The sequence below is a fragment of the Leptonychotes weddellii genome, unplaced genomic scaffold (genome assembly GCF_054177405.1).
Source record: "Leptonychotes weddellii isolate Sample4059 unplaced genomic scaffold, ASM5417740v2 HiC_scaffold_6118, whole genome shotgun sequence".
NCBI lineage: Eukaryota > Metazoa > Chordata > Mammalia > Carnivora > Phocidae > Leptonychotes > Leptonychotes weddellii.
In genome coordinates, this window is record NW_028029754.1 from 782 (window position 1) to 10424 (window position 9643).

Consider the following 9643-nt stretch of genomic DNA (forward strand, 5'->3'; position numbering starts at 1 on the left):
TTGAGACAAAGTTTTGTTTTTTTTTTATCAAGTACAGATTTCTGCTCTTAATTTTAACCAGAGTTTGTTCAAAAGACAGGCAAGTTGTCCCAGCTTTCAAACACAGTTTGATTCCTTTTCTTTAAGCCCACACTAGCCCAGTTTCCTGTTAAAATCCCCCCATTTTCCTCTTCCTGCCTCCTCTGGCTCCTGAAGGTAACCGTCTGCTGACATTGTCCCTACCCCAAGGCATCAGACTCTTCACTGGTCCTTTTTGGCTCAAGAAGCCAGTCTAGGTCTGCAGGTCCACCTGGGCTGTCTGCTCTCGTCTGGTTTGTTTGTGAGGAACGATGGCTGTTTCTGATTTCCCCACAACATCATCCTCTTATTTTTTGACAGGTCAAATCTGGACTCCATGGCGTTGCACCTGGACTCCTGGCACGGCTGAGGCAATATTCGGGAGGGAGAGGAGAGTCGTTCATTCACTGCCTGCCTTGCCCAGACAATGAGCTCTGCTCCTACCCACTCTGGGGAAGGTACGGCTGTGTAGGTCCAGAGGCTGCATGTTTGAAAAAGGCATGTGGATTCTAGAACCTGCAGGCTAGAGGTATTGTGAGGAGGTTGCCCCACCCCTGCTGGGGATGTTGCCATATTTAGTGCCATAAACCCAGGGCCTAGAAAAGTAGTTAATCCTCATTTGTTGACTGACCTGTTTTATCTCCCTCCCTCAGGCAGAAACTGTTAACTCAGGCTGACATAACAAGGGGCTACAGACTGGGGGTCTTAAACAATAGACATCTATTGTTCTCACACTTCTGGAGGCTAGGCATCCAAGATCAAGGTTCTGGAAAATTTGGTTTCTGGTGAGGCCTCCCTTCCTGGTTTATAGATGGCCACCTTCTCACTGAAACATCTCTGATGTTCCTTCCTCTTCTTATAAAGACACCTTATTAAGATTAGGGCCCCACCCGATGAGCTCATTGAACCTTAATTACTTCCTTACAGGCCCTATCTCCAAATAAATCACATTGGGGGATAGGGCCTCAACATCTGAACCCTGGGGGAGGGGGACACAATTCCATCCATAATAAATGGGAACCAGTTCTGTTCTAAAAATATTTACAGAAAAAAGAAATGCCCTCACAATCTCCTTGAACTCCCTCTTTCAGATTCGACAACTCTCTTCAGGAAAGTCTCCCATGTGGCTTAAATCCTGCTCCATGCAGGGTGAAGAAGCCATTGTTTCTTCTGGCTTCCATGCGTAGGGCAGAGAGTGAATCTTAATTCAGTATATCTGTGGTTTCTATCTGTGTATCTACACTTATCCCTCAAATTTTATCCACTCAAAATTAATTTTTATTCATTCAAATTTAAATAATAAACATGTGCAGTAATCTAAGAAGAGGCAAACAGAGCCAAGTCAAACAGCGATGGGGCTTTGTGACTCTCCAAAGTGAGAACTTTAATTCCTTAAAACCCCTAATGACACAGTGGGTTTGAAAATCACTATTACATTATCCCTTATCCCTCTCTTCTTCAATTAATTCCTTCTCCAATCCTGTTTCTTCTGCTAGTTGCTGAGGACATAAAATAAATCAGGATGGAAGCCAGACACCATGCCTCTTTACTCCTCATTCGTACTTAGTTTTTCCTTCATATAAATTTGGGTTTCGTGCCTCTCACTTTGTGGGGTAAGTTCTTCTTGTGTTTATCCGATGTTGTTAGGGGGCTGGAGAGTGGCAATGGGAGCTGGTGAATGGGAGCTGGCGGGAGGGTGGCATTGGGAAAAGAAGTCCAAGGCCGAGTCCAAGGCTACTCTTCTGTGCACATTTGCATTTAACAGGAAACTTCTGGAATCAAGATGCTTGAATGCAAAGAAACTGAGTGCCTATGATGAGGGTTTCAGGCAGGTCTGTGAGAGATATTTTGTGGGGGTGGTGGGACTTCCCTCAAATCACACGATCAAGACAAGCATCTGCCTCTAACCCCTTCGCATTAGAGAGTAGCCCAGAGAGCGGGGCTTTGGGGAGAGGGGGCAGGGCCAAGACTCAGCCAAGGAGAGGAGTTGGGGGATGGCTGTGTTTGTGGGGCGTGCACGCACACACACACATTCACTCCCTTGCCTCTGAATGGGTTATTAGCTGGATTTGGGGTTACTCTGCCCACGTGTGGTCCCAGGTGCAACAGGCTTGAAAGGAGCTGGACCTGGGCCACGGCAGGGGTGGGGCCGGTGGTTGGCAACCCCAGGGTGCGGCCACCCCTCCCCCGTGGAATCCTGACTCTCAGGACTTAAGAGCTGGGAGGCACCTTAGAAGCTCAGCGAGTATAAGCCTTTCATTTCACAGATGAAGTCACTGAGGCCCCAGAGGGCTCCACCCTCTTTCTGGGCTTGTCAGAGGCACTTAAGAAATACATGTTGACTTGACACGACCCACTGTGAAATAGGCATAACAAAACTCCCCGCATGGCAGCCGGATTAGGATGCCTGCAGCTGGGAATGATTCTCCCTCTGCTGGTTAAGCCTAAATGGCGGGGGAGTAGCCGCGGGGCACTGTGGGAAGTCTGAGGGCACAACCCGAGGGGAGGTCGAAAGCTTCCCTTCACAGATAAACTTGACTTTAATAGAACGTCATTAAGCCCAACCCCACCTCCGGTAACAGATGCATACACTGAGGCCCAGCGAAGGGAACCCATTTGGCTGGTGCACCGCAGGCAGACGCGGGCTTTGAAACCGGCAGGCCGGCTTCCTGACCGATGTTCTACCAGCTCTGCCAGGGAGCCTCTCCTGGAAGGATGTCGCCAGTCTGGCATTGGCTGTATTGTTTGGGTGTAGAGAATATAGGGAATGTGATGGAAGGGAGGCAGGGGAGTAGGGCAGGGAGCAGCGAGGAAGTCGAGCTAGGCGTGGCGAGGCCAGCCCGGCTTTCCTGGGTGCCGCCATTTTGTGACTCAAGATGGAGTGCGAGTTCGCGTCTCACCAGTGAAACAACCGTATAAATTAAACCTGCAGCAAACTGTCTGCTGAAGGTGTGAACAAGGCCGGTAAATCCCTGGGAGCTTAGGAAACATCTGCTCCTTACCTCGAAGGCAGAAACTTGACCATAAAGCAGAAAAAGCCAGGGCTGGAATCTTTCACTTTCTCTGATGGGATGAAGATGGGGCCCAACCTTCAGATAAACTCCATGACTGGGGGAGATTTTGTGAACTTGTAGGCTAGATTCTCCCCTTCTCCCCTGTTAGGCTGGGATCTCCCCACTTCTGCCATGCCTCTCTCAGTTCTTCAGTGACCTTGGGCTGTGGTTATGCGGCCAGGGAAGGGAGTCGAGACTTGGTCAGGGTCCTCTCTGCTGGGCCTCAGTGGGTAGTGGGCGTATTTGAGCCAGAAGAAGGGATGAGGAAAAGGTGGCAGGCCCAACAGGAATCAGGAGTAGGGGCAGGTCACCAGGCCCTGGTCAGAACCCCTGGCCAGAGGTCTGGGGCTGAGTGTGGGTGTGGGGGCCCGGTGACGGTGGTGGGGCAAAGAGCAACCTGGAGTTAAGGCCAGGAATCCAGGAGATCAGAATTGGATTGTTAACCTCATAGCTGGAATCTTGGAATCAGAGGAGCGTGAGGAAGCACCATGACTGAGGCCTAAGGTGTGAAATGCTGACTTCCAGCAAGGTCTTAAGCACAAGGATGGCGAATAGGTGATGACACTTGCTTGCTGATCCCAACTGGATGGTGATGGCCATGTGGAGTGTGGTATTTAGGAGGGTCAGATCCTGGCAGGGTTGAAAGGTGCTGTGTTCATGGATGATGTCTACTATAAATAGGTCAAAGAAGAGACTGCCTGGTGCCACATAGTTCTCATTCCCACTTTGATGGCCTCTCCTAATATTCCTTATTCCATCCATCACTGATTTGCAGTTTATCCCTTTGTGCCCAGTTCACCCATCATCTTTCAGAATTCCGAACAGGTGCTGTGCTGCTGGTCCACGCCATGGGACTGCCTTAGAGATGAGAAACCTCTTTTCATTTACTCCCTGGAATGGAGTCTAAAGCTTGTTCTCTCAACATACTGTTAGTTTCAGTAGCAAAGTATATGGCATGTATGAAATCCTTTAGGCAGAAAATAATAGATAGTTTCAAGGCTTAGAGGCTGTGCCTGGATGTAGACCACTGTCATTGTCATGTGGTCCTGGGTCCTATCTCTTATGTTCTTTCAGAGGAGCATGAACAGCCTGGGAATCTAGTGGACGGTGATTAGTGAGGAAGCAAGGTGGTCCAGGCCATGCTCCTTGCCCTACCTGGGGATAAACTCGTACTTTTCCAGATTGATAAGGAGCCGATAGGTAGGGACGCCTGGCTGGCTCAGTCAGTTAAGCGTCTGCCTTCAGCTCAGGTCATGATCCCAGGGTCCTGGGATTGAATCCCGCATCGGGCTCCCCCTGCTCAGCGGGGAGTCTGCTTTTCCCTCTGCCTGCCGTTCCCTCTGCTTGTGCTCTCTCTCTGACAAATAAATAAAATCTTAAAAAAAAAAAAAAAAGGAGTAGATATGTAATAAGCAGCTGGTAAGTGAAATGAACTCTGTTAGGCACAGCAGACCATCACAAGGCAAGTATGAACCAGTCTCTGCCCTCCAGGCGCTTTTACTCTAGGGAGTTTATGTGGCTAGTGGAATGAGGAAGGATGGGTAGCAAGAATTATTTAGTTAGTAATAACGGAAATGGCTGGTGAGAAGGACCAGTGCCATGGACTACTTAGTGCTTTTGGTCACGGTCATGTGGACACAGATGTGCTTGGTGGGGGTGGGGCCAGGGAGAGAAAAATCCACGTTTCTTCTCCATCATTTCATCTGCACACATGAGATTGATCAGAGTTGCAACTTTGAACTTTCAGATTTTTTTTTTTTTTTCTGGGGGCAGGTGTCAAAATCCACTCACCTAGGAAACTGTGTAGAGGTAAGCACCTGGGATCGGACCTGGGTGTTTCTCTGATTGCTTCATAGCATGACTTTGGGCAAATGACTTGATCTCTTTGAGCTCCAGTTTCTTCTTTTTTAAATCTGTGAGGTGGGGTAATAATGTCTGCCTTGCCATCTAATAGGATTAAAAAGCATTAACATGTATGAAAGTGATTTATAGATTATAAAGCCCTATACAAATGCAAAGGCTTATTATTGTGACCGTAAACACGAATAATTGTTAGGTACAGAATGCATACCTCTTGCATTAAACTGTGAAAAATGGGGTCTCTCTTGAATGGTATGTTCACTCCATATTTTATTCAACCAATCTAGAATCCATGGTAGCATTCTCTTCTTCCACTATTTGATGACACCGAGCTCCCAATCAGTAGTGAAAACCTCTGAGCTGTTTTAGCAAAGGTGGAAAATTTTCCCCCTCACCCTCCATGGGCTGGTTGCCCTACGGGAGAGAAGGGGCTTGCATTTTAAGATGGATGACCAAGTGAGGGGTGCAGTCTTGGATTGAAAACCCGAGCAGAGCTAACCAGCCCACAGAGGCCTTGCTCTCTTGGTTAGTTCTTGTTAACTCACTGGGCCAGCTGGACGAAGGAATGACGACGAGCACTGAGGTTGGTGGTTTGGAGCTTGCTTTATTCCAGCACGTGACTCCCTTCCCTGTAGCACTACCAGGACTCAGTTCTTCTTGCTAGCAGACATTAGGGAGTTTCACTGCAAATTCTGTTTAGCTAATTTGGGCAGAAAAGGGTATTGTCCCGTTTGACTCAAAGGTTCTGCAATTTGGAGCAAATGCACTTTGAGCTTAGATCACGTGCTGTGCCGGCAACTTGTTTTAACTTTTCATTCTTATAGTAGGAGGACAAAGAAAAAGATTTCAAATGTCATTTGCTGTAATGATTAGCTTCAGTGAGGGATTCTGTCTATGGCTATTTGCTTCAAAGCTTTAATTGGCTGAAGCCTGTATATTTGATCATTAACAAAATGGTCTCTTTTCTATCGTGTTAATAATTTTGTTTAATAGAAATGTGGCTTTGATTTCTTTCGGGGCTACGTTGCTATTTTTCTGGCACTGAGAAGTGTTGGTTTAAGATTTTGCCACATATGAGACATGGCAGAATTCCATTTTGGAAGTCTCCAAGCTTGGGCCTGCTCAAAAGATGGGACTGGAAGGAATATTCTTGGCCCAGTTGCGCGAAGCAGTTTGTTTGGATCAGACCAAAACAAAGAGGTTGGCTTATGTGGAAACTTTATACCTGTCCCACATGTTTTAGACACTTCTGAGAAAACAAACAGCTCCATATTTGCAATTAAAAGGTCAAAAAGCCACATGTTGGCCCCAGTGCCAATCGAGCGGGGTCCTCAAGCAGTCAGCGCTGATGTTGTTAAGTAAGAGTATGTTGTGGCCACTTAACCAATCTCCACACCTGGAAAAAGTAAAAAATTCAAGAAAGCCAGCAAAGTGAATTTGAAACCAGAGCGTGCTCTAGTGACCGTGTTCAGACTCTGAGCTCCTGAGTTGTCTCTCCGTTCCAGGCTTGGAGGGATATTTGAAAAGCATGCCTCATTTTGGGCAGAATCTCCTGAATTCGTATCTCAGGGGCAGGATTAACACTGTGCAGCGCCCTGTGTGGACCCAGATTCTTCGAACTATATTCTCATGAAAAGGTGTCCCAGTGACCATGTCATCTTTTTCTTCCGCGTCTGTCTTAAACCAGCTGGTTCATCTCCTGACATTCAATATGCTCTCCTTTTTTTTTCCCCCTAGCTATGTCAGTGCTCCAAAGAGGCTCGTGAAGGGGACCAGCTGCCCGGATACCAGCAGGAGCTGCTGTAGCTACAGATTTGAGGCGCACACCTGCATGGAGTTGGGTGACAGGGGATTTGTCAGGGAAGGGCGGATCATGCAACATCAGGGCTCTCAAGCCAGAGGGATGGATGACTCGGGGGTGGCAAATGGGATATCCCGCTGCTCACCTGGAGGTCATGGGATCACACCTGACTTGAATTAGTCAAAAGGATTCCAGGATGAGGGTGAGTTGGTCGTTTATGAATGAGATGATTAGCTGGCTGTAACAGTTCCTAATAAACAGATTGTCCATATCAATGACGACTATTCAGTGAGCCACGGGAGTGGCATCCCTGGAGCCCTCACGCGGGAGGGGGCGGGATGGATGGCGTCTCCAAGAATCCTGCGAAGGCTGTGACTGAATGGGATCACCGGGGGATTAGGGCACGTAGAGAAGAGTCCCCGGGGCCCGGCCCTGCGCCCTCAAATCGGAGGAGGTGGAGAAGATCAGGAGGAGCACTGGAGGGAGAGTGAGAAGGAATGCCCATGTGGCAGGAGGAAAACTGGAAGAGTCGTGACCCGGAAACCAAGTGAGCAGCGTGTTCCAAGGAGGAGGAAGGGAGCAGCACGTGCAGTGATATGTAGGAGGCGCCCTGGACATTGACATTAGGTGCATGGATGTCACTGGTAACTTTGACGAGGGCGGTCTTGGTGGGGTGATGGGGGTCACCATCTGATTGGAGGGAACATAAAAGAGAATGAGAGGAGAGGATTTGGTAAAGGAGCACCGGTGATTCTTATGAGTTTTTTTATATAGTGTTATTAGACAAGGAGCAGAGAAATGGGGTGGTAGGTAGAGGGCAAATAGAGTGAGAGAAGGTTTTTAAAATTTATTTTTTCAGCTGTATCGAGGTATAATTCAAAGTAACATCGTGGAGGGTTTTTTTCCCCCTGAAGATAGCAATAACATGCCAATGGGAATAATCCAGTAGAGAAGGAAAATTGTGATGATGTAGGAGAGAGAGAGGGGAGGTCTGTTAAGGCCACATCCTCGAGTGGGATCTAGTGGACAAGTGGAGGGGCTGCTCTTCTCTTTGAGCAAGGATGGCCCATCCATAGTAAGGGGAGGAAGGCAGAGTTTATGGGGCAGATGCTGGTGGGTGCCCAGAAGTGGAGATGGGAAACTGTGGCAGTTCTCTTCTGAACATTTCTATTTTCTCTGAGAGGTAGGAAGTGAGGTTAGCAGCTTAGAGCCTGGAGAGAGAGTAGGTGCTAGAGGTCAGGGTGAGAGGATGGTCATACAGGAGGGGGACAGGTACATGGATGAGGGAATGAGGTGTGATGGCCAGGCAGCATGAGGTCCCAGGTGAGGTCATGGAAATGAATTACATTAAGACCAGTGGGTGTTGGTTGTATGATTTTCTCCAGCCACATTCAGCTATGGGGTGTAGTACGGAGCAGGGGGAGAGAGTTGGATTTTAGGCCAATAGAGTTCTACAAAGCAGGAGAGGGGCACCCTGAAGATTTCTTTTCCATTAAAAAAATATAGACTATAGGCTTATGAAATTGATTTAACGAACTCTTGACGGGTTGTGACTCACAGTTTGGAAACCACTTATTTAAATGATATACTCATTTAAAAAAATATGTTTATTTATTTGAGAGAGAGAGAGAGCACGAGCAGGGGGAGGGGCAGAGGGACAAGCAGACTCCCTGCTGAGCACGGAGCCCGATGTGAGACTGATCCCAGGATCCTGATACCATGACCTGAGCTGAAGTCAGACACTTAACCAACTGAGCCACCCAGGTGCCCCATATATATATAACACTATGTATATATATGTTTGGCTTTTTAACATAGAGATATACCCTCAGTAAGGATTTCTCAGAAAATCCGTCAGGGATTTGTTGAATACCCATGAGGTGCCTAACTAGTTTTTGGTGCGGGGGGTGGCTGGGGGGAGACAGAAGAGGGCTAAGACATAGTTCTTGTCTTCAGGGTGAAGTGTTGGAGAGGATGCAGTCAGCTGTCCCTCCCTCATTCAGCACCTGGGTCAGTTCACTACTCAGAGGTGGCGCCATATTGTAGTGTGCCTACTACCTAAGCAGTTGAGTGGATGCTAAAGGGTCAACATCACAGATGTGCACCTTAATGTCAATCTGAGAACACCTGTTCTCCATATGTGGTTGGATCACCCTACCCAGGATTGTCAACTCCTTTAATCTGAGCAGTAAGCTCTATTTTTAAAAAAGATTTATTTATTTTTTATTTTAGAGAGAGAGAGAGAGGCAGGGGAGGGGGCGAAGGAGAGAGAGTATCTCAAGCAGACTCCCTGCTGAGCATGGAGCCCGAAGTGGGGCTCAATCCCATGACCTTGAGATCATGACCTGAGTGAAAACCAACAGTCAGATGCTTAACTGACTGAGCCACCCAGGCGCCCTTAAGCAGTAAACTCTGTTAATGCATCCTAAGATAGTATCAACCTTTCAGGCAACCTTGGTAAATTGTTGGCTCACAATGACCTTATGGTCAAATTCCATTCTCTGAAACTTTATTTTATTTTATTTTATTTTTTTATTTTTTATTTTTTATTTTTTTTATTTTTATTTTTTTAAGGTTTTATTTATTTATTTGAGAGAGAGCACATGAGAGGGGGGAGGGTCAGAGGGAGAAGCAGACTCCCTGCTGAGCAGGGAGCCTGATGCGGGACTCGATCCAGGGACTCCAGGATCATGACCTGAGCCGAAGGCAGTCGCTTAACCGACTGAGCCACCCAGGAGCCCCTTATTTTATTTTTTAAAAGATTTTATTTATTTATTTGACAGAGAGAGAGCACAAGCAGGAGAAGCAGCAGGCAGAGGGAGAGGGAGAAGCAGGTTCCCTGAAGAGCAGGGAACCTGATGTGGGACTCGAT

At 47.5% G+C, this 9643-nt stretch overlaps 1 long non-coding RNA gene across 1 annotated transcript; it reads left to right on the plus strand.

Annotated features, from left to right (window-relative positions):
• The first annotated feature begins 384 nt into the window (after positions 1–384).
• Positions 385–7046, plus strand: LOC115943070 (uncharacterized). The gene is made up of 3 exons (XR_014142528.1): positions 385–515; positions 1554–1670; positions 6708–7046. It is a non-coding gene; the product is annotated as an uncharacterized LOC115943070 (long non-coding RNA).
• The last annotated feature ends 2597 nt before the right edge of the window (positions 7047–9643 follow it).